General features: G+C 36.5%; 1 protein-coding gene across 8 annotated transcripts in view; it reads right to left on the bottom strand.

The window, feature by feature from the left end:
• The window catches only part of lrfn1 (leucine rich repeat and fibronectin type III domain containing 1), a 173,479-nt gene that overhangs the window by 8,664 nt on the left and 142,425 nt on the right, over positions 1 to 22,390 (bottom strand). The gene's annotated exons all lie outside the window — the stretch shown is intronic.

The raw sequence follows: 22,390 nt of genomic DNA, 5'->3' as shown, positions 1-22,390 counted from the left end.
GAAAATGAAAATCCTTCAATTAATAAACACCATCAGAATTGTTGCAAAGCCTGCTGCAAAAATCCCGAGTTTGAACAAAATTGCTGAGACAGCCAGGAAGGTATCAATAAAAAAAAAAAAAAATGAGATGAAGCTTTTCTGAACTAAGCAGCGGAGATGATGAAAGCCTGCACCAACGCTGTAAGGAGACCATGTCTCTGCAGCCTCATAATGGAAAAAATTGAGTGTTTTTGTGCTAGCAGGCTGCCTCACTGATGGAGCATGTAATTTCTTGAATATTCACACAGTATTTCTCCTGTATCTGATAACCACGGCATGCAGGTTTACATTATGCAGCAAAGGCTTGTGTGTTGGACACTGACTTTTGCAACAAGGTGCAGAATTAGAGATAGAAAAGGGCACATGTCAACAACGCTCAAGGATTTTCATAACCTTTAACAGTTTTCATTCAACCCTGAGCTTGACATGTACTGTGAAATTAGACCGAAACCTGTCATGTAAATCACAAACCGAGAAATGCTGGTTTTTTATGCCCATAGGTCGCAGCAATATTGGATGGTTTTTGGATGGTACTCTGACTCTGTGATTCACATTCACAGTATTGATTTCAGTCTGGGAAATCATGCCTGTGGTGACACGGTTAAAAAGTGATTCTTGGCAGAAATAATGATAACAGATCCCAGCGGAATACAAACAGTGATGTACTGATGCCACAATGCCAGTAGTTTTTTACTCTCTTGGCATCCGTCTTGACCGCTAATGCCTTGAGCTTTATTCTTGACGAGGGAGCCTGCTAATGCTGATTAAGTGAAGAGATGACAACTTAACTTTATCTTCTGGGTTTAGAGATTGACAGAAGGGTTCCTACGCCTCATCCAGCCCCACAGGGTGACTTTTTTTTTTCTCTCGCCCTGCCAGGTCCTGTGTGTCAATCAACAGCCGTGTCTGATCCGTTTTCAGAAGAGTACAGCATTGTGTTACTAATTCACTTGGAATACGTTGGCGCTGTATTTAATAAACAAATCTCATTTTATTTAAAAATTTACAGTGTCATTTAAATTCAGATTACAAATTGTATTTGGTATAAATAGGTAAAATAATGAATGTCTGGTTCATTAAAAGTAGGTAAACCCATGGCGCTCTTTCTCTATTCTGCAAGGTTTATACCACACTCATTTCCAAGACCTTAAACACTGCAAAAAAGGAAAATTATGTGCACCGCTGTCAATTATGCTCAACAATTTATTGTGCATTAGTTTTCTCAAACTGAAGTTTCTACCCACGCACACCTACACACGCACACTTCAGGTTGCCCGGCTACCGTTTCACAAGAAAAAGGACAACTTTAGTTTTTAATTAGAAACCAGTGTCCAATCAGAATGCACAATAACATTCAGGTTTGAACTAGACCATTATAACAAAGTGCAACATTTGGATGGTTAGGTTCAAAGCCAAAGGGACAATTGATCAAATGCAACGACAGTGGATTTTTTAAGTAGGTTTTCTTCTTGTCGGCGTTTATTTATTTAATTGTCTGTGAACAGTTTAACTTAAAAACAAATGAACAGATTTTGCTAAAATTTTTTAGATTAGATTTTGAGGATGATCCGGATCAATATTCTAAATGTAATGTTGGGGACTGCTATGTCATGGCGGAAGTCTGCGCTCTTCAATGCTTGCTAGTCATATTTTAACTGAATATTTAACTTAATATTAGATAAATTGAGAACTGAGACATTTTGCTTTATTATGTTTTAACATTTCCAAGATTTCCAACAAATACAAACTACCAGTTATTCACTATAATTAGTCTAATTAGTATCAAGGTTACCCAAATCACTTCCATTTGAATACACACATTCTGGGCGAGGTATTGTGTTCAAATTATTCATCTCCAAAGTGTTTCTTATTTAGCACTGCTCCTTTATCAGTTGCCAACAGAGCGTTGCTTATTTTTTAGAAAAAAATATTTTAATTATCATTCTTTTTAGACTCTTTGAGAGCTTGTGTCCTACAGCTGTGCTTGTCATGTTTATGAAGTTAAGAATTGTTCAGAATTCCAATACCAGGGTGACCTTGGTTGTTGCGTTGGGTTTTGGTTGCTAACTCAGCCACAAAAGGTAATGGTTTCTTAGAGGACAATCGGTGCCTGAGCAATTCTTGCCCCCACTGTTGAGGATAGTCTATTGATCTGTCTCGGTGAGGGAGTAGGAACATTGTTGCCATGGCAACCCTGGTGTAAAATGTAGGTCTTTCAGATGCATTAAGATGATGTTGAGCAGCCTGAAATGCAAGGCTTCAGTTCTAATGGAGGCTGAGGAGGCACGGTGACGTCGGTGAGATGTGAACAGATGTTTGATTGGCTGGGTGGATCGAAAAGAATAGGGCAGCTCTGCCTCGCGCCTCTATTTTTGGCCCTCTTGCGTGATATTCTTTTCTCCCTTGTCGCTGGATCAATATACAGGTGGCAGGTTAAGGCACAGGGTGAACTCGAGCTTAGATTTGTTGTTTCTGACCACTCACCTAACATTCCACAATGGATTACATAGAGACATACATTTTTAACGCAGCTTGTGTTCACGTTCTGTTACATTCCGGGACAAAATGAACTGAAATATTCATGTAACCCATGCATACAGTGACACTCTGTGCACCTAGGAATGCATGCGTTCAAATATAAATATTCACAAACTGTGTATATAAATAAGTGAAAGAACCCCAGGGCAAAATTCAGATATAAGATGCATGCTTCAACATCGCTATCTTTTGCCATTACACGATTTATGCTAAGTTTACAAACAAAAACATGCAAAAGCAACACAATAATTTTGTGTATATATTTATTTATTTAAAAGTGACGGTGCATAATAATGAGCATTTAAAGTGGAAAAACACATTGAAATGACTAGGGGTGTGGAAAAAAATCGATTTCACAATATATCGCGATTTTTTTTTTAATGGTGATTTTAAATCTTTTTTTTTATATATATAATTTAGAATTAATATTTTTTCTATTGTATTTTTCACATTTTTGTAGACGTGTTTTTTCTACTGCTGGAGACATTGTCACAGCTTAACTACTGGGCATATTGACCAGCTAAAAACCTTGAAAATTGTGCCACTTCCGCAGCTCCACTCCGGTAGATGGTGCCGTAGAGCCACTTTGCTGTGCGACGCAGCGTCATTTCTGTAGTAGAGGCAGTCACAGTGGAAAAAGCGTGATTGACTCAAATCCCAAACAACATGGATAACAAAATAACGCCTCCACAGTACGAAGCTGACATTTGGAAGGACTTTGGCTCCCAACTTAAAGGGAGTAAAGCGAGTTTGATAAGGACAACGCCGTCTGCAAGATTTGCCTCGCTCCCGTGAAATATTGTGGGAACACGACTAACTTACGAGCTCACCTAGCAAGACATCAGCCGAGGTGTTAGCAGAGAAACAGCCGCATCTCTACGTTTGATTTTGATATTAACTGGGTAGAATATCGCAATATATTGTGATAATATCGTATCGTGACCCAAGTATTGTGATACGTGTCGTATTGCAGCGTCTTTGCCAATACCAACCCCTAGAAATGACAATACAATACAAATGAAAAGTTAAAAAAATAAACAACTGACGCGTACCATTAAAAGTAACAAAGTATGTGCATTAATTATATCTAAATCCTTACAGGTGTGGTTTATTTATATTGACTTTATACAGTGGACATTATGATCTCAGTCTGCCACAAAGACCAAAGGCCAGGGTTTGACACAAAACCCAAATGTGGTAATTTTCCACAATAGCAAGTAACAAATTCATATTCACTGGAAAAAAATAGCAGATTGAAAAGTTATGCAAATGCTAAAAAAGCATCTGGAGGAGTAAATTAATGTTGATGTGAAACTATCGAGTCTACAGATTGGCCCACTCCTAAAGCTATAAATGCTGTTGAGCGACAACGCCACAATTTAACCTCAGAAACCTGTTTTATCCAACATATTGATTTAAACACAGACACAGGCCTCAATAATAGTCCATTGTTTCAAATGAGGTTAAATGAGTTTGAGAAAAACTGGTGTTATTGAACACAGTGGTATACAAATCTCTATTTTTGCCCTTGCAACACTTTTAACATACAAAATAAGAGCCTTGTCTTCTAATAGGATTTAATTTCATCCAATTTCACACCAAAACAGATTATAATGAAGTATGAACTTTGCGGTCCACAGCTTTTTTTGTTAGTGGTTTATGTTGTAAACTAGGTGGAAAATCTAATTTCTAACTTAAGTGAATTTTGAATAATAATATTAAACATACGTCCCCACAACAAAATTCTATCTTGCAAACACTTGTGTGCAGCTAAGGACTTTAGACAAGCAGTTTTAGTGGCTTATTACCTTGGCTTAGATGATAAAAGCACTGTTTATAAAGGTCATTCTAATTCTTACAGTAAGAGTTAAAGAAAACAATACTAAAAAAGTTTAAAAAAATATTAAAGAAGTCATAAAGAATAAATGATATGCAAAGTGAGATATAGATTTAAAGAAAAAACTGGTGCGAAAAAAAGTGAGAACACATAGAGGGAATGCGTCAATAATAATTAATGACTCAGCATGAATCAGAGCCCTTTCTAGCTGTCCTCTTGAAATAAAATATTAAACATTGTGCAAGCACTATAACTTCAAAGTGAAGTCTTAGTTGAAGAGTTATCAATGAAATTGAAATGACTGTGACAGCTGAGGTAGGTCGTTTGCATATCATCATTGTCAAAGAAAACAATCCTTGCTGGCTCTTTAGCACAAAATGGGGGATTAAACTGAATGGGTGATGGATTTTAAGAGCATAATCTTTGGTCAGATAAGACCAAATGGGATTTGTTGAGCTCTGATGGGGTTTTGCTAGGGAAAGCTTGGTCGTAATGGTGAGACATTGTTGGCAGAACAAAGCTGCAAGAGTGCAAATGTTGTTTGGAAGACGGTATTTATAGTTAGATTGATTAATATTTCTCTACGATAAAAAATGATGTTTTAGAGTTTTAATAAAAAACTACTTTGTTTTAAATTGCATTTTGTTACACCACCAATCTTGAATAGAGCCTCTGATTGTGAGTTTGTCGCCCTGTAGCAATAAAGCTTGCAGTCAAAATTCTGGATCGAGGAGTGGATGGATGTATCAATGAATCAATGGATGGATCGATGAATGAATGGATGATGGCTCAATGGATGGATGGATGGATGGACAGAGGACTGAATGGATGGATAGATTGATGGATGATAGAATGGATTGATGGATGATGGAATGGATAGATGTATTGATGGATGACGGAATGGATAGATGGATTGATGGATGACGAGATGGATTGAGCTTTGTTGAATTGCGAGGCAAACCAACAGACTTCATTCTTGTTTTCTTTAAGCAGCTCTCTAATCATTGTTGGGAAACAAAATACCCTGCCTCCAGGGGTCACTGAATGTGATTCTCAGTTTTTGTTACACCACCATTTGCGTAAATGTTTGGTATTAGGTGTTTTGTCGGAATGTGGCAAAGCGGGTTTCAGGATTTATTGCTTTATTGCATAGCCACATACAACACAGATTTGTTTTGAACTTCTGTAATACCTCTTCATATAAAACTGTAACTTGGATTCTGATCTTTGTCTCGTTTTCCAATTCTGAAAAAACCCTCTGTTTTTTTGCTCATTTTTGGACATGTTTGTGTTGTGGAGGAATAAAAATGCTCCAGTGCAGTAATGAGGTGACAGTAAAAGTGTTGGTGGAAGATACACGGAAGACAAACAAAAGGAAAATTCTTCTTTCTCTGCGATGCTGGTGTGCAGCCAAATACTCCACAGACCAGTACTGGCAAGAGACTTCGGGTTAGGGGTACCATGGTTAGAGGGACTTCCAGTAAGCAAGAAGGAATCAACAATGTTTATTTGGCAGAATCTAAACCACAGAAAACTATCAAACAAAAAATGTTTATCACTCTCTCACTCAACATTTTATAATCCAAAATTTACTTTCAGAAAATGTATCTTTATGTACATATGTTTTATTCGTTGTTTATTTTGGGCTGTTTTGTAAAGCATGTACACATGAGCAAACAACACACTTTGAGAAAAATTATCAATTCTCTCAATTCTGCTATTAAAAGCTTTAATATTACTCAGTAAAACTAGTTTTGCAAACAAGAGCCATCAATTATCTGAAGTTAAAACAGAAAAAGAATACAAATTTTATACGTGCTACCTTTAATATAGTTTTCTGTCTGATGTGAGTAATGAATTAAACATGTGTGCTGTTTGTATGATCAAAGCCAAGGCTTTGAAGTCGAAAAAAAACAAAAAAAAAACCAAGGGATTACATGTACACGACACGTAGGGGGTGTTGTCTCATTTTTATTTTAATTCCTTCAAGATAATTGTTATTACAAGATGATGATAACATCAATAATAAAAAAATATATTTAATATTAACAACTAGGCAAGAACTGTATTTGCAAGGCAAGAACTGTATTTGGCAGTTTGAAATAATTGGCAATGTTGTTCATGTGAAAGACTTCTTATTGTGTGTAATTTGTTGTTGAATAATGTCCCTTTATGTTGTTTTTACTAATTAAATTGAAAGTAATAATGCAGGAAAAACAGAATACTGACCTTGACCTTAAATATGACCTTGAGCAAAGGTCAAGGTCACACATTGAAAGAAAATGTTGTTCAATGGTACCAGTCTGAGCACTGTATCTCAATTTGTGGCAAAGTTATAAGGAAAAAAGTATTTTTTGGGGTTTTTTTTTGTGACGTCTTGAAATTTGACCCCTACCTGTCTTTTTACTGGTAGGTCGTACAGCTTTGGTCCATTCAAATAAAATACTCCACTTGAGATGAGCTTTTCATAAATGTAAGCATCAAACTTGTACAATAAATATTCGCAGAGATATGGAAAATTTTAGTTTTAGACACTTGGTGCAAATTTGACCTTGACATTTTGGCTCCAAAAACGGTCAACTGCACATCCTTGACATTGCCCTAGTAGATGACATACATGTCATTAGTGCTGCATTAATAGCCTATGAGGAGTTCCAGGACAAACGAGTTGCGGAAGAAAATTAATATTAAGAACTCCAACGAGAACAATGTTTGGCAATGATTGCTGAATACAATAAAAGTGAACCAACGTCAACAGAGCACCAGGTATTTTTTGCCAGATATTGACAGTTATCAAGATCATTGATTCTGATCATGGTACCATGATCATTCACACTTTAAGAGTTGTAAGAAATTTCTATCCCCATGAATAGGGGTACAAAAGGTCTAAGTATATGGACAACCCCATAATGAAACTTGTTTAGGGTAATTGAGGAACCAACTTGATATTACTGAGTAAAAAGTCATTAAGATCAATCAGATACAAACCGGGTTATGAAATTTTGAAAATAATAACAGATTTTTTTTATTTTTGAAACTCATCCAAAATATATATATTGATATGGATAATCTCCTGAACCTAATGGAATCTTCCTTGGCGTAAGCTCTAGCTTTGGTTCAAATTTTGTCAAAACTTCAAACAAACAAACTGACAAACAAATGAATAAACACTGGTGAAAACATAACCTACTTGGTGGAGGTAAAAAAAAAAAGCTGAAGAGTCCTCTGTGGCAGAAGATAGCACAATGACTTGTAATATACGGCTGTTTTTAGCTTACAGAAGCATGAAAAACTCTAATAGTGTCTTTGAAAATCAAAATGAAACATGGAAATTAATACATTATCTATTGTATTTCCATATTTCATCATTACAAAATAATGCAAACAATAAATAGCACAAGGCCGTTTTCAAGGGTGTTCTTACAATAAAAGCAGAACTAAGTAACCTTTTCACCTTAATAAATCCTTCTCGTAGTCCCTCTGAGGGTAATATAAGTGTTTATGGGGTGATTGGGGGGTCTTTCATCTCTCCCTGCTGTCTGTGGCCAGAAAACAGCACTTGTAACGTTCCCTGCCTCCGACCCGGTGGCAAGACGTACTGCTTTACGGCAGCTCAATACAAACTAATGCTAGATTATGACTGCACACAGTTGTCTACAAATTCACTTTTTTCAAACTTATATCATGGCGGAGCCAGCAAAAAAAAAAAAAAGGAAGAGAAGACCTTTGTCCGAGGAACGGAGCAACTCCATGCAGTGACAGCTTAGCAGCAACACAAAGCAATCACACACGTTGTCGTCGTGGCAACAGGCACGCACACACACTCGCAACCCAGTGCTCCATCAGGCAGCATACACAAATATCCATCCATCCATCTATTTTCAGAGCCGCTTTGTCAGCACACAAACACATCACACACATTTCCACACTCCCTTCCATATTACTCCCACATCATTTGTGTATTTTACTTGTCTCTCTTCCTCATACTGTTCACATGGTCACATGGGACTATATGTGTGAAAGCACCCTTAGTGTCACTCTTGTATTGGGATTTTTCAGTGATCGGTTGCTATCGTCGTGGGAGAGCAAAGGTGCGCATGTAGCTGTGGGGGGGGCGGGGCACGCGGCGGGGGGTGCGCTAAGTGCTAGTTACTTAGTTCTCCTTTAAGCTGCAGGAGCTGTATTATTATTTTCCATTCTGAAGCGTTGACTGGGCAAGGCAACTAATTTCACAATTAATGTCATTAAATAGTATTATTAGCTGCCAGATTGTTTTGGAGACTATTGGGAGGGGGAAACAGTGGGAAATCAAACTATTGATCTCCAAGCTACATGGTTGATGTCATTAGTATTCAAGCAATTTCAAGACAGCCTGCTTGATTAAATAACACCATTGACAATGTTTCATTGAGCAACTTTTCCTTTATGATGAATTATTTAACACACAATAAGATAAGTAAATATACAATCAATAACAGAATCTGTTAATTTAGGAATATAGAGTTTGGTTTATTGGTCAAACAATATTAGCTGTTTTTGTGTCTTACATTATATATCACAGAGGGACATTTTTACAAATCAAAAGATGAGCCAATATCAATAAACCTTTAAAAATACAAATTATTCTCAATTATGTTAATCACTATGTTAGTCACTCTTATCACTTTCAATCATTTTTACTGTTTTATGACATTTTAACACCCAGAGGAGCATTAATCACAATGAGGACATTTCTGTTCCTGGCAGCTCACAATAAATTAACTTGCACAAGTTGGTCTAAGCACATTTTTGAATGTGACATTGAAGGATTTGATTCCAAAATAATGACATAGTTTGTCTCTACTTTGGGAAATATAAGCCTGGAGTCCTTGAAATCCAAATGACATTTTGTGCACATGACTTGGTATAAAATCTGTAATACTGATGCTGAATCTGAAATGCCAATTATACAATCCAGGCAGTGACCTGCATGCTGGCCTTGTGTGACTCATGTCAGGATGCAGGCATAATAATTTACTGCCGTAGTTCATAACAGTCAGCGCTGTCACCAGTAGTGGACACCTTCAGCCAGGCTTTGCAGCCCCGGGGACTTCTGGTCTCATCTCATCAAGTGGGAAGAAGGAGGAGGAGGGTGTCACAAACATGCTGGTCATCTGCATATTATAATTATGTCTGCATGCAAACACAGCTGTTTCAATTACACCTTGTTTAAATCTTTCACTGAAGAAAAAAAAAATGGGAGGCACAAACTTCTTTAGCTTTATAAGCTCAGAAACAGCATGTGGATTATAAATAAAGCAATACAACTTTAGCTATAGCAGCCTAGTTTAGCTGAAAGTGCTCCATTAGCTTCTCTGAGTAAAAGGGTTGTAATTACTTGCAATTACCATTTCAGAGTTTAAATAGCTGATGTATATTTTTCTCAGCTTGCTTCAGACAAGTTTAATGGAGTTTGTGTCCCCTGTGTGTGTTTAGCATAGTGTTGCTACCTATTTTTGATTGAACTGATGTTAAGGATATAGCTAGTAGTGAACAGAGGTGTAAAGAGCATTGTTATATCCTACTCAAGTAGACGTACTGTTACTTGATTTCAATTATACTCAAACACAAGAATAAGTAAGTCATACATAAAATACTCAAGTAAAAAGTAGCTCAATTAAATAGTACTCAAAGTAAAAGTGACTAGATACTTTCACCCCTCACATTTATTTTTGGTAATAAATCTTGCCACGGTTCCCTTGCATACAGTAATCATCTCATGTAGAAACTTAAAAAGGAAAAAAAAGACAAATTCTTGCACAATCGGAACTTATTTTAGAGCTGTATAAAATAAAAGATTTGTCAAAATGTACAAATCTTAAAAAAATAAATAAAAATAACACCAATGAATTCCATTTAAAATAAAACAAAGTAAAAAAAATCTCAGGCTCTAATTTTAGCTAAAAATAGCTGAGATCAGCAGTTTATGAAGAGATAATTTACTCAGCAACAGTTGGGTGTAGAAATGTAATGAATTACTGATTAAGAAATATACTCTAAAAAGGACAAGTATCCATAAAATCTACACAATTACAGTAACATGAGTACTTTTAATCCATTACTTGTGGTGACGTGAGTACTGTCATTTTTAAGTTTAGGTATAATAAAGAATTCTTCAACTAACAAAAAAAAAAACAAAACCCCACACATTGTCAGGATGTAAGCGTGTATAATGCGACTATTATTTCCACACACTTGCCATGTGTTATGGTTATGTGTCATGTCAGGCTACTGAAATAATCAGAGCAGATTTATTTTTTTTACATTTCCATAAATCTCATTTGAACACTTTCATGTGAAGTGATTATTTTTGCCTTTCAGTATCAGAGCCCACATTACACTTTTCTGCACTAGAGTGCTGATTACTATCTTCAATATTCCTCTCTAAAACAGGCTTTTTAATCACAAGGACCATATGATGGAAAATGGAATCATTGAGTGTCTTTTCAGTCGATCCACTTAATGTACGAAAATGTCCCCTAAATTCATTAAAATAAAACCTCCTACGTCCTGTGAGCATGACTTCGCCTTGTTGTCATAATTAGGAGAATAAACAGGATAATTGCACAGCCATCTGATTTATAATGGGCTCTTTCTTACTTAAGATCTGCTGTGATGGGTTTGAGGTTTTGCAAAGGTTCAGTAAACATGGCCAAAGATCACCCTTTTCTACACTACAACAGTCATGGTTCAGAATGGATTTTGCAGCATAATGAAGTAGCTTATAGAATAGATTTTGAAGTCTTTGTTGTTTGTGCAAGTAAGAATCGAGCATCTGTGCAATTTTTTATTCATTTAAGGCTGCTAGGGATGACATTTTTATCAGATGAAGACATAGTGTAGACATTTACTCAAAAAAACAATATGTAAAAGATCAAAATTGCCACTTGAAAGTTTGTTTTAAACTACTCTGTGAACACTCTATAATGGGCTATATGCACAGTCAGACGTGATGTATTTCCGGTTGAAAATAAGACCGATGAAGCATTTCCTGTTACCGCTTTTGGACAGTCAAACAAAGGAGAATTGAGCCGTCACACTTTTGAAAGGTGTTTTTCACAGTTTTGTTTTATTGTGCCTGTTTGTGTGGTTGTGTTTCTACACAATGACATTTAAAAGGAGGAAGTTTACCTTCCAAACAAGAGGAGATAGCACATCAAGATACAGTACCACTGTTGTGTTCCTAGGTGTACAGCTTCAGCTAGATGTAGTTCTGCTTTGAGTTTTTTTTACATTCCCACAAGAGGATGAGCTGCAAAGAAAGTGGATCATCAACATCCGGAGAGATAAACCCTACTGTAACTCCTAACCCTGACATGAAGGAGCGATCAAATGCACAAGGGCATGGGTGGAGCTGTCCCCGTTCCTTTTGAATGGAATAATTACTCCCTCCCTGCCCCTTGTCCTGGTGTTTGGGAGCGAAGAGAGCGACTAGACTTTCCCTCTGGGGACCCTGAGAATGAAATGGATGTACCATGTCCTGACCATGACTACTGCTCCTCTGCTGAGCTGGGTGCATTGGCCTTAGCCCTCAGTGTTATAGAGGAGGTCCGGGCGGAGAACGCAGTGCTCCGGAGACGAATGGAGGAGATGGATCAGGAAGAAGTTTGGCTTGGAATGGTTTGCTTCTTCAGATGAGGACATTAGGTTTTATACAACTAAATATAAAACAAGAGGAGCAACTCTGAATGAATGGGAAAAACTGTTTGTCAGTGAAAGGCCAGTAGCTTATGCAAATGTGTAAGATATCCGCTGCTATTTACTGTTATTGTTGAGTTGCGTGAGATTAATATGAAAACTATAGTCATTTGCCACAATACAGTAGGGTTAGGAACCGGATGTTCTTTCATGATCTTCACTCAAACGCGGAAGTGAAGCGTGCATATAGCCCATGGACATTGTTGGCAAAGTTTCATGGATTGCATTGTGGGATTTGAAGTCCTGTAGAGTTCCTAAAAGACTTTTTGTAACTTTGTCAATTAGGGGTGTGACGAGATCTTTGTGAGCTATCTAAACTGCTATTTGTGACCTGTGTGGGCAGTAATGCACATTTGTTACATCTAGCCTGCCAGAACCTATAGCAGGAGAAGGAAAAGAAGAAGAGGAGAAGTCAATTTTAGTTCTACTTTCAATTTCTGGAAGAAGAAGTTTATTAACAGTTAAAAGAACATGGCTGTGTAGTTGCAGCATGTTGTTAATGACATACTCTGTATTGACAGAGTAGAACTTTGATTTGGTTTTGCACATAATATTGTTTGCACTTATTTTATTTATTTGAACTTTTATACATTTTAGTTTTAGTTTCAATTTGTGGAAGAAGTGATGTAAGAATGTGCTTAGAAGCACATGCTTACATCATGCATGTAAAGAGTAATAATAAAAAAGTCTGTTGGTCCAGTCATATATTTTGTGATTATAGTTTTCTTAAAATCTCGTCTCATGTCATTCTCGTGAGTGTATCGTCACACCCCTATTGTCAATTGTTCAATCAACTTTGGCATGGATCATTCTAATTCTAAATATTTTCCAGAATTGGTTTAATTTTGCTCTTTTGGCTGTAAACAGAGACAAACTTGTTTCACCTGCCCACAACAATGGCACCGGGTCGGGGAATGCCAGCATGTTGTGACGTCACGTGGGAACTGTGTATAGCCGAGCCTGTGGTCACGTGACTGCTGTAAAGTGAAACGTTCTCCAGGTCACATGACCTGGCCAAAGACGGTCCGTCTCTCCAAACTTACATGGGCGGTATTTCAAGAGGGAAGCCCCGCTAGGAGCATTGATACTGTCGAGCGCTGTATATTGGCCTGAAGAATCATTTAAAATAATAGGTCAACTCTTTAGGTCAAAAAGTCCACGGTGTGCTTTTAATTAAATAGCGAGAATTACAAAGTTATATACATATAATAATGCTAAATTAACTGACTAATGCCACTGAATAGCACGGATGGGCTAACAAGAAAATAAAAGGATGCCAATTAAATTTTTTTTTTTTAACCTTTCCTTTACTTTGTGATCAAGCACGTGTGTCTAAATCTGATGTTTTTAAAGGGCGCCTGTTCTTTTCTCAGAATAGCGTTTCACTCGCACCTTCCAGGTGATTGTTCAGTATATACGACATATTTGTCAAGCAACAACAACACTGAAAAAAAAGAAAGAAAGAAATGCAGAGAAACAGGCGGCGATGAAAGTATGAGCTGTTAAAAAACAATGAGACAGACAGTGATTCTGAACGACATCCATCATATACGGTTTCTATTTCAAGACTCGGGTGTTTGGAAATTCAAGCAGGGTCAGTGACAAAATTCTTTGATTTACAAACGCTGCAGCAGCAGGATAGTGGTTCTGTCTATCATTTCTGCATGAGGTGACACTCTCTGTCACTTTCTTATTAATGCAGGTTTGCTTTCCTTAAGTCTGTCTTTCTTTTTCATGTACCTACTGCTTTGCATTTTCTATTTTATCTACTCTTCTTTGATTTCCTTCTTTAATAGAGACTGTGGGGATGGTCTGCATGGAGGAAAGAGAGCACATTTCAAATAGCAAAGTTTTAACATTTTCTGGTTGAAATTCTCAGTGATAAAATAAAACACAGCCCCATGCACCACTGAGTCAAGTCAACCATACTTTATAGTCCACCGCCTAACATGGAATAAGTCCACCAATAATGTAACACTAGCCTCATTGTGTCCCATTGACATCAATGCTGTTGAATCATACACCAATTAGAGTTATTATAACATTACATTTTAAGACTTTTTTTCCCCCCAAAATATTGGTAAATGTATGAATAACCTAATTAGCAACACTAATTATTTTCTTTATCAATCACTTTTGCAAGTGACTTTGATGATGATACATAAAGTAGTACATATGTTTAAATAATAATAATAATAATAATAATAATAATAATAAAATATGCAACAATTACAAAGGACAAAACACAACCCCCGAAATCACAATACTCACAATGAAGATATGATTTTAGACAAGTTGACTCAAAAAACTAAAACGTATGATATAAAGACGCACAACTTTTGTGGCAATACATTTGTTCTAAATAATTAAGTTTTTGCTGAATGCACAACATTAGTCACAATTAGGTAATTAATGATGTATATTATTGCAAATTACAGCACACAAACATATTTAACTGAACGTCTATTTTAGTTGGTTAAAAACTATAAATGCTCAGTTAGTTAAAATAACTGCATCACCTCACAAACAATTTCCTCCAGCTCCATGATGTAGAAAGATGACCTAATTTATTATTTTGTATGAGAAATACAAAAATAAATAACTATTGTCTCTACCTCCTTCATTCAAAAAATGAGCAAAACAATTTTTTGCCAACAAAACATGAATAAATCTAACTTGGAACTAATATTCTCTTAGCACTGATAACAAGATAAAACTAGTTTTTCTTAAAGGTTTTTTTTTGCCAAACATGCTGCATATCTATAAACATATTTAAATTTTCACAATTGAAATTAAACTAAGCTGAAAAGTTAAGACATATTTTTACTCCATGGTACAGATTTATTACCACATATTATCAATATAGTTGACTTTATTCTGTTGTGTCTCAGAAGTGAATATAAATTATTATAGGAGGATGGTTTTCTCATCGAAAACTACCCAAGAATAGTACCTACAAGTTAGTGAGTAATGGAGTAAAGCCAGGCTGCTGCCATGGAGTCGACAATACGCCATTAGTGGTAACGCACAGCGAGTGGCAAAGAGTTGCAAAGCCACATAATGTGGGTATTTGTCTTGTTGTGCCAAGAAAAATAAACTAATTTGCCCACTTATCATTAAATAGTTGCTACAATAACTGTTACCAGTGTTTGGTCTTTTAGTTTTAAATACAAACAGTATAATTGGCCTAATCTGGATCATGATATTTCACCTCTTAAAAAACAATAAAAAAAAAAATATGAAAGCAATGAGGTTTTCTTGCAAGAACATAGAAAATGTAATGATTTAACACTGCAGAGTGGTAATACTGACTATTATTGTCTCACATCAACAACAGACAATGGATCCCCTACTGAGCCGTCTCCAGCAAGAGGGAAACTAAGCAAACTTTGTTGTTCACCAGCTTGTTTGGTCCAAATTAATTCAGTTGCAAGGTGTCTCAGGTCTAAAACAACCGAGTACGCTAATGTTGGTGTTAAAGTGATCCTTTAGTTTAATTCGGAGGGTAAGTAGACACACAAAGGCTCTGCAAAGATATTTCTTCAAATTTAAAACATACTTTACATCAAAGAAAATCAAAAATACAGCATTTCAAAGAACTGTTATTATTTTATCAATATGGCAGAGGGTTTAAAAATAATAATAATAATTTTTAAAAAAAAATGTTTTTTACAGGAGTAAATCATTGAGGAAAACAAGTTAAGGAACAATTTTTGTATGAAGTTTGAAGCAGAATTTAGGAATAATTTGAACATGTGGAATGCATCAGATCAATCAAAAATGGAGTAAATAATTAAAGGGTATCTGTAGTGGAAAAGTTTATAACAAAAAAATCTGTTTACAACTGTAATACAATACAACTGTTTACAACTGTAGTAGTTTACAACTGTAATACTTGTATTACAATAAGCAAAAAATCAACACATTTCTGAATTAGTAGTAAGTGTAGTCAGGGCTTTCTATGCAGTGTTCACTTGGGCTCATACCAGGTTTATTCATTACTATAAACAACACAAGATTGTGTGTTGGAGCTTCTTTGGACATGTGTGAAGCGGTTTTTGTGAGCTCTTGTTTTGCATTGGATCAGCCACAGCTGTTTACAGACGAGACACAAAGTCTCATGGATGAGATGGGTTTGCTCTACAAGGACTTTTCAAGAATATAACCCCACTAAACCTCTAGTATTACATATGATCTTTTGATAGAGCTTGTAATTATTATTCACTACAGACACCCTTTGAAACACCTCTCCTGATGAAGAATTCATAGTCATAACACAATTTGACATTTTCAGAGACATGAAACCTTCATCTACAGCTGCTTAGGCTGTTAATATCATAGGGCACACAAACCTTTCCCTGTTTACCTCTGGTTAAAAGAAGAGTACACCTTACATAATTGAGCTGCAATTGAGTTGTTGGCATACAACTGCTTGGAATACCAAATAAAGAAACCCAAATAATCTCGTTGGCAAGTCTGGGTTCAAACGTTTCATCACAATTGATGAAGGTATTGTAGGGAGCGTCTTAAGTTTCACAGTATAGGGTGAATGTAAAAACTCGGGCACTGTTTCATAGCCGACATATTTTGAACATTTAGATCACTTTCCTTACATTTGGCTCACTTTTCTTTCTTTTCAGATAAATTCATTTAAAACAACATGTTCTATAACATTGGCAACAATGTGTAAACATGAAAAAAAAAATGTAAATGTTAAATCTAAATTTAAATGTAAATGTTAAATCTAAAAATAAGAATTAAATCTAAGTTTTAAATCTGAATCTAAATGTTAAATTTAATGCCAACTGCCCACTTTGCATAATTTTCAACTATTTAGCTTTACACTTGGCGACAGATTTAACATTTAGTTTTACATTTAACATTTAGATTGAGATATACATTTAACATTTTAGATTTACATTTAAAACATTTTGAACAATGATATAGAACAGTGTTTCCCTAACTTTATTGCCCCATGTACCCCTTAGCCTTTATTTCTTATCACAAGCTAATGCTATACATTATTTATTTGTGTCTGCAGGCTTGTCTAAACTCTTTCCTGTGTCTCATCCAACATTAACCTTGAATTTTATTTTATTCATTTATTTCTGATGTTTTCGAATTTGAAATTCACCTTTTGGTGTATTTTAAAGAGTTGAACCAAACATTATCACTGATAGATGAGAAGAAAATCTGTGTGCAGGTAAAAAAAAAAAAAAAAAGAATCTATAATGTTGAAAAATAAACTGACAATTGTTTCTGTGTACCTCCTGAGAGGGGTTAAAGTACCCCTAGTGGGTACATGTACCCCAGTTTGGGTACCACTGATATAGAACATGCTATTTTACATAATTTTCTGTCTCAAATGAATGAACAATGAGCTAAATGTGAGTAAAGTGAGCTAAATGTTCAAACTATTTCGGGCTCAATTTTACCTCCTTTAGCGTAGGAAACACTGATGCGTCCTTTACCAAAGGAGACGAGATAATGCTGACCCACAATTCTTTGCGACGATAAAATTTAAAGGGAAACGCACACCTGAGCGCTTACGGAAACTCACGATGACCGAGAAGTAACGGAGATCATGCATATTAATATATATATTAATATGCATTAATATATATACTAAAATGCATGCATATATTATATTAATATTAATGCATATTAATGCAATAAAACTGTATGTCTCGAACAACTTAAAATAAATAATCTACAACCCTCTTATTATATGTAAGATAAGTTATCAGATCATAACTGACACAAAACAGACACTGTGGTTCAAGAAAAAGTAATCAGCGACATTTTTATTCAATATAATTCATATTTGTGAGTGTGACCAACCATTCTCAATGTGTTGTTCTTTTAGTTTCACTTTTGTTCCTCGTTGCCTGGTAGCCTCTTTTCCTTTGATATAAATTCAAATCGTGTGATTTTGGAGACTATATCAGTGGAAAGTATTATAAATGTGAATTATAGTCCATTTTCAGAAATTTGTAGTTTTTTCACCAGAGCAGACGTCGCTAACCTACGCAGCCGTCAGATTATTATGTCACCTCGTGGAAGTGCGTCTGATTGTCAAAACAAAGTGATAACCTTTTCCTTGCTCCCCTCTTAACACCTTTCCTTAACCCTGTGACGTCATCCACGTGGGTTATGGAAAAGTGGATAGGAAAGGAGATAGGAGGGACTATTCGGACACAAATAATCTGCAGCAAAATGTAAACAAACACCAAGAAGATGGTAAATGACTTTTATCCCACAGCCCATATGCAGCCACGTGTCTCTACCTGAAAGCAAACACTTATAAAGTTGATAAAACATCGCATTATAGTGGGAACACAAAGAATATAAGATACAGGCTGTACGAATTTGATCCACATTTAATATTTCTGCCGTTGATATTTCCGGTGCGAGCAGGGAACTAAGCCATTGTAGTAAATCCTTGACATATCAGTATAATTAGCTTTTATGGGAAGGAAACGGTTTAGAATGACGGCATACAAGCTGCTGTTACACTTAGTGAATCCTTATCACAAAACCTGTCGGGCCTGTTATTTGAAACTGAAAGACACATTGAGCTCTTTCTTATCAGCAACATAATTATTCCTTTATCTATCGCTTATTTTTATTGCCGGCCTGTGCGTACAGTTAATTTAGTTGAATCCCTGTCATTTTTTTTTTTTTTTTAACTTTCCTTCTAAAGGGAAGCCAGTGTTACACAGATTAGATTAGTTACTGCATAAAACTGCTGATGCCTCACAAACTTCCCAAAGGTAATAAAAAAGTGATTAAAACTAAACCAAAACTCAAAGAAATTCTTTAAAAGTTTAGAGGGATAAAAATTCAAACCAAGGGGAGTTGTTCTTTTTGTGTTGTTGATGGAATATTGTAAGCTGCAATAATAATAATAATAAGCCACTAAAGCATAAAAAACAAGACAGCAAACACTGTCATGACCTCTACCTGTAACTCAATGGTCATCTCAAGTGTCCTTTTAATAACTAGTTTACAATTTATTTCATTTGGCCTATTTGAGAAGCTATGCATTTATGCCTCTAGTTAATTACAGAATTTGATAAATTAGCCACTGAAACCAATTGAAGTCCAAATGGTTTCTGGTTGGGCGCAATCAGAGCCTGAGTAATAAAAACATCAACAAGAACTAGCAGCATTGAGGCAAAAATGTTCACTTTTTGATTAAGTGGATTTTATTGGACCAAATGAGCGATTTAATTCCAAACGTGATCAAAATGCTTTTTTGTTGTTTTCCTAAATCAATGGTGGTGCAACAAACAATGCATATATATTAATAAAAAGTGTTAAAATGTCCCCAGTCATGAATTTTAAACAAGACACTTGATTTTTTCCAACGTTTGCAAGATCTGAAACCTGATAGTTCTGGCATTCTTGGGGGAATGTGGCGCAGATTTGGCGCTTTGATTTTCACTGGGTTTCCTGCTGTTGTGTTAGCTTTCATCTAAATGAATTACAGCACAAGAAAGTTTTCTTTTGTGAAATATATAACAAAGGCTGGAGTTAGATTGACATGTATGTTATTAAGCCTAAATGGAGAGAAAAAAGAGCAGCTTTAAAGAAAACGGCTCCAATACTGAATGTGTCCGAGTTGATTTTCAAAAGTAGATCTCAGCAATTGACCTCATGGACAAACAGAATGTGTAATCTCAAACAACAGAGCAAACTGCTTCGTTCTATTACTGTACATTATTATGGCTCTGCCCATGCCACTTGTCAATAATGCAACACCCAAGAACACTCAGTGTGCTGCCAGGACCACTTATAACATCCCTGCCTCATGTGCAGCTCCTCCTCCTCCTCCTCCTCACTCTCCTCTGCCTACGAGCCAATGCAAATTACAGTAACAGCTTGGACGTGAGCATAATCTCAAGTGGTGCGAGCTGGGCTCTGCCGCAAGTCATGCAGATGGAGGCAAAGGCAGTGCCAGGCCTCTTTAGGGGCCACCACTCTTTCTCCAGCATTGCAGACAATGAAGAAGCTGCAGCTCATCGCCAGCTCAGCTCGTTTTCTACTGTAAGGCAGCCCACTCCTGTACACTGTAAATTTCAAAGGATGGGAAGAAAAGGGGGGATTTATGTTGTGGCCTTGTTTAAACCGAGCCACATGTGGACATTGATACTGCAGCATTGAATAACTTCCTGCTAACAGCATGCAGTGGTGGGTTGTTATTTGATATGTTCAGATGTTTAGGGGACTCAGAAACATGAGGAGAACAATAGCTTACAATTTGTACGTCTAACCATTCAAATGTAATACATTCTATTTAGATAGATTTAGATAATAATAATCTTGTGATGTAAATAATCTTGGATGAAACAAAAGAAACACAGAAAATACGTTCACATATTCATGCAATATATACTATAATATAAAGCTTTAGCCTGGAATCCATCCTAATCTTCTTGTATTTTTCAATTTAATACAGTTGATTAGTCTGAAAGCGCTGACAAGGCGTTTGAGTTCTAGGGGTGGGACAAAAACACCCAGAGTAACCAATCAAACAAAGTGCAGACATGACGACAAAAGCGCGACAAGCGAAGATCTTTTTCCCTAAATGGAGCCGGCAGAGGAAAATGGCGTGTAGTACAGTACAGACTTACGGTTTTAAAGCCTCTTCTTGTGATATCCACATCAAGTAAAGGGAATCAATCAATCAATATATCCAGGTCTTTTAGAACAGAGCACAGCTCCGAACGTCTTCTCCGTGGCCATTTTGTTTTGACAATGCTTGGCTCAGGAGGTATGACATTCTTTCTGTACGGCTCTGATTGGCTCGGTTTCTTTCAAACCCAGGAAGTGAGCAGAAACGGCGGTATTACCGTACCCACTTGATTACAAAAAGTAAGGAAGTGGGTGTGGCTTATTGCCAGGTTACTATAAAGCATCACTAGCTGTGTTTCCATTACAGATTTTACACAAAATAAAAGTGATTTCTAAATGTCGACAAACTATAATTGCGCTTTCAACGTGTTTCCATTGAAGGTTGTTTTGGGCAGGAGCCTCGTAAGTTCCGTGAAATCTCATCCCGCGAGATTTTGCTGCAGGAAGATGGACGCTCCAACACTCCGTAGTCCTTTGTTGTTCGATGTCTAATGTGGCAGTAATAATTTTAACGTATAATGCTAAGACATTTCTCAGTCTCCTCTTCTGTCTACATGTACCACGCCATGTTTTGTGGTCATTTGACCACGTACGTCACGTTCTGTGACGTGTAATTGCGGAAAAAGTGTTTCCATAGCGTTTTTGCGACACATTTCAATATCGAAACGTCTGAAAAGCTTCCTCATGAAAGCATAAAAGCTTTTTAGCGATAGCTGAGTGTTTTTTTTTAGGAATTCAGGTGTATCCTTTACCAGTTTTTTACTGTGCTTTAGATTCAGATTTTGCGCATTTCCAAGGGTAATGGAAACCCAGCTACTGATTTGTTAAGAGTCTGCAATGAAAGTAATTTCTAAAACTCAGTTATGGTGTTTGTAACTAATGGGAAATGCTTATGTAATAAGCTTTGCTTCTATGTGTCATTAAAATTTGGCTCTAACTTTTTTGTTTTTTTGCTGTCTGGGAATCTGTGAGAAGGGTAGCTCTGAGACAGACCTGCCCAGCAGAGGATTATACATAATAACACTACAAAGACGATGATGCATGAAGTAATCAATAGCCTCTGAATCAACTGCGTGTCAAATTGAGGATGTATAGATGACTCAGTCTTCAGCATGTTTGCAAACCCTTGGAGCATCTGCACTAACAAAAAAGATTTGTATGCAAGGAAAGCCAGAAAGAGAGAGAGTCCTAGCTCCAAGACAGCGAGCATCGGCTCCCCTAGAGCTACACGTCTGTTGTATCTGAACTTGTGCTCCAATGCGGTTTTTATTTGGTTTCTTCAAAAATATTTAGAAAAAAACCCCTGGTTGACACCGCCTGTCTTTGCTTTGAATATTTAGCATCCCAAAAGTACTGACTGCGAGACTCGCATTACTCCCACATGAGAAGCCGACCACAAATAAAGAAGATGAGAATGCAGAGAGAGATGCAGGTGCACAGCGGCCACAGGAATTTGGAACGCTGAAGGGTAATAACTTGACCTCCTCCTCACTCTCTCCTTTATTCACAACCAATCCACAGTTAGTTAGACACTCAGAGCTGTCACAAACAAGTGGAAAACCCAGTTGTTACGCCTATTAACGCCCTGAAACTTGACAGGTA

The sequence above is a fragment of the Gouania willdenowi genome, chromosome 13 (genome assembly GCF_900634775.1).
Source record: "Gouania willdenowi chromosome 13, fGouWil2.1, whole genome shotgun sequence".
Classification (NCBI taxonomy): domain Eukaryota; kingdom Metazoa; phylum Chordata; class Actinopteri; order Blenniiformes; family Gobiesocidae; genus Gouania; species Gouania willdenowi.
The sequence above is the reverse complement of the archived record's forward strand: the minus strand, read 5'-3'. Positions and strand labels throughout refer to the sequence as shown.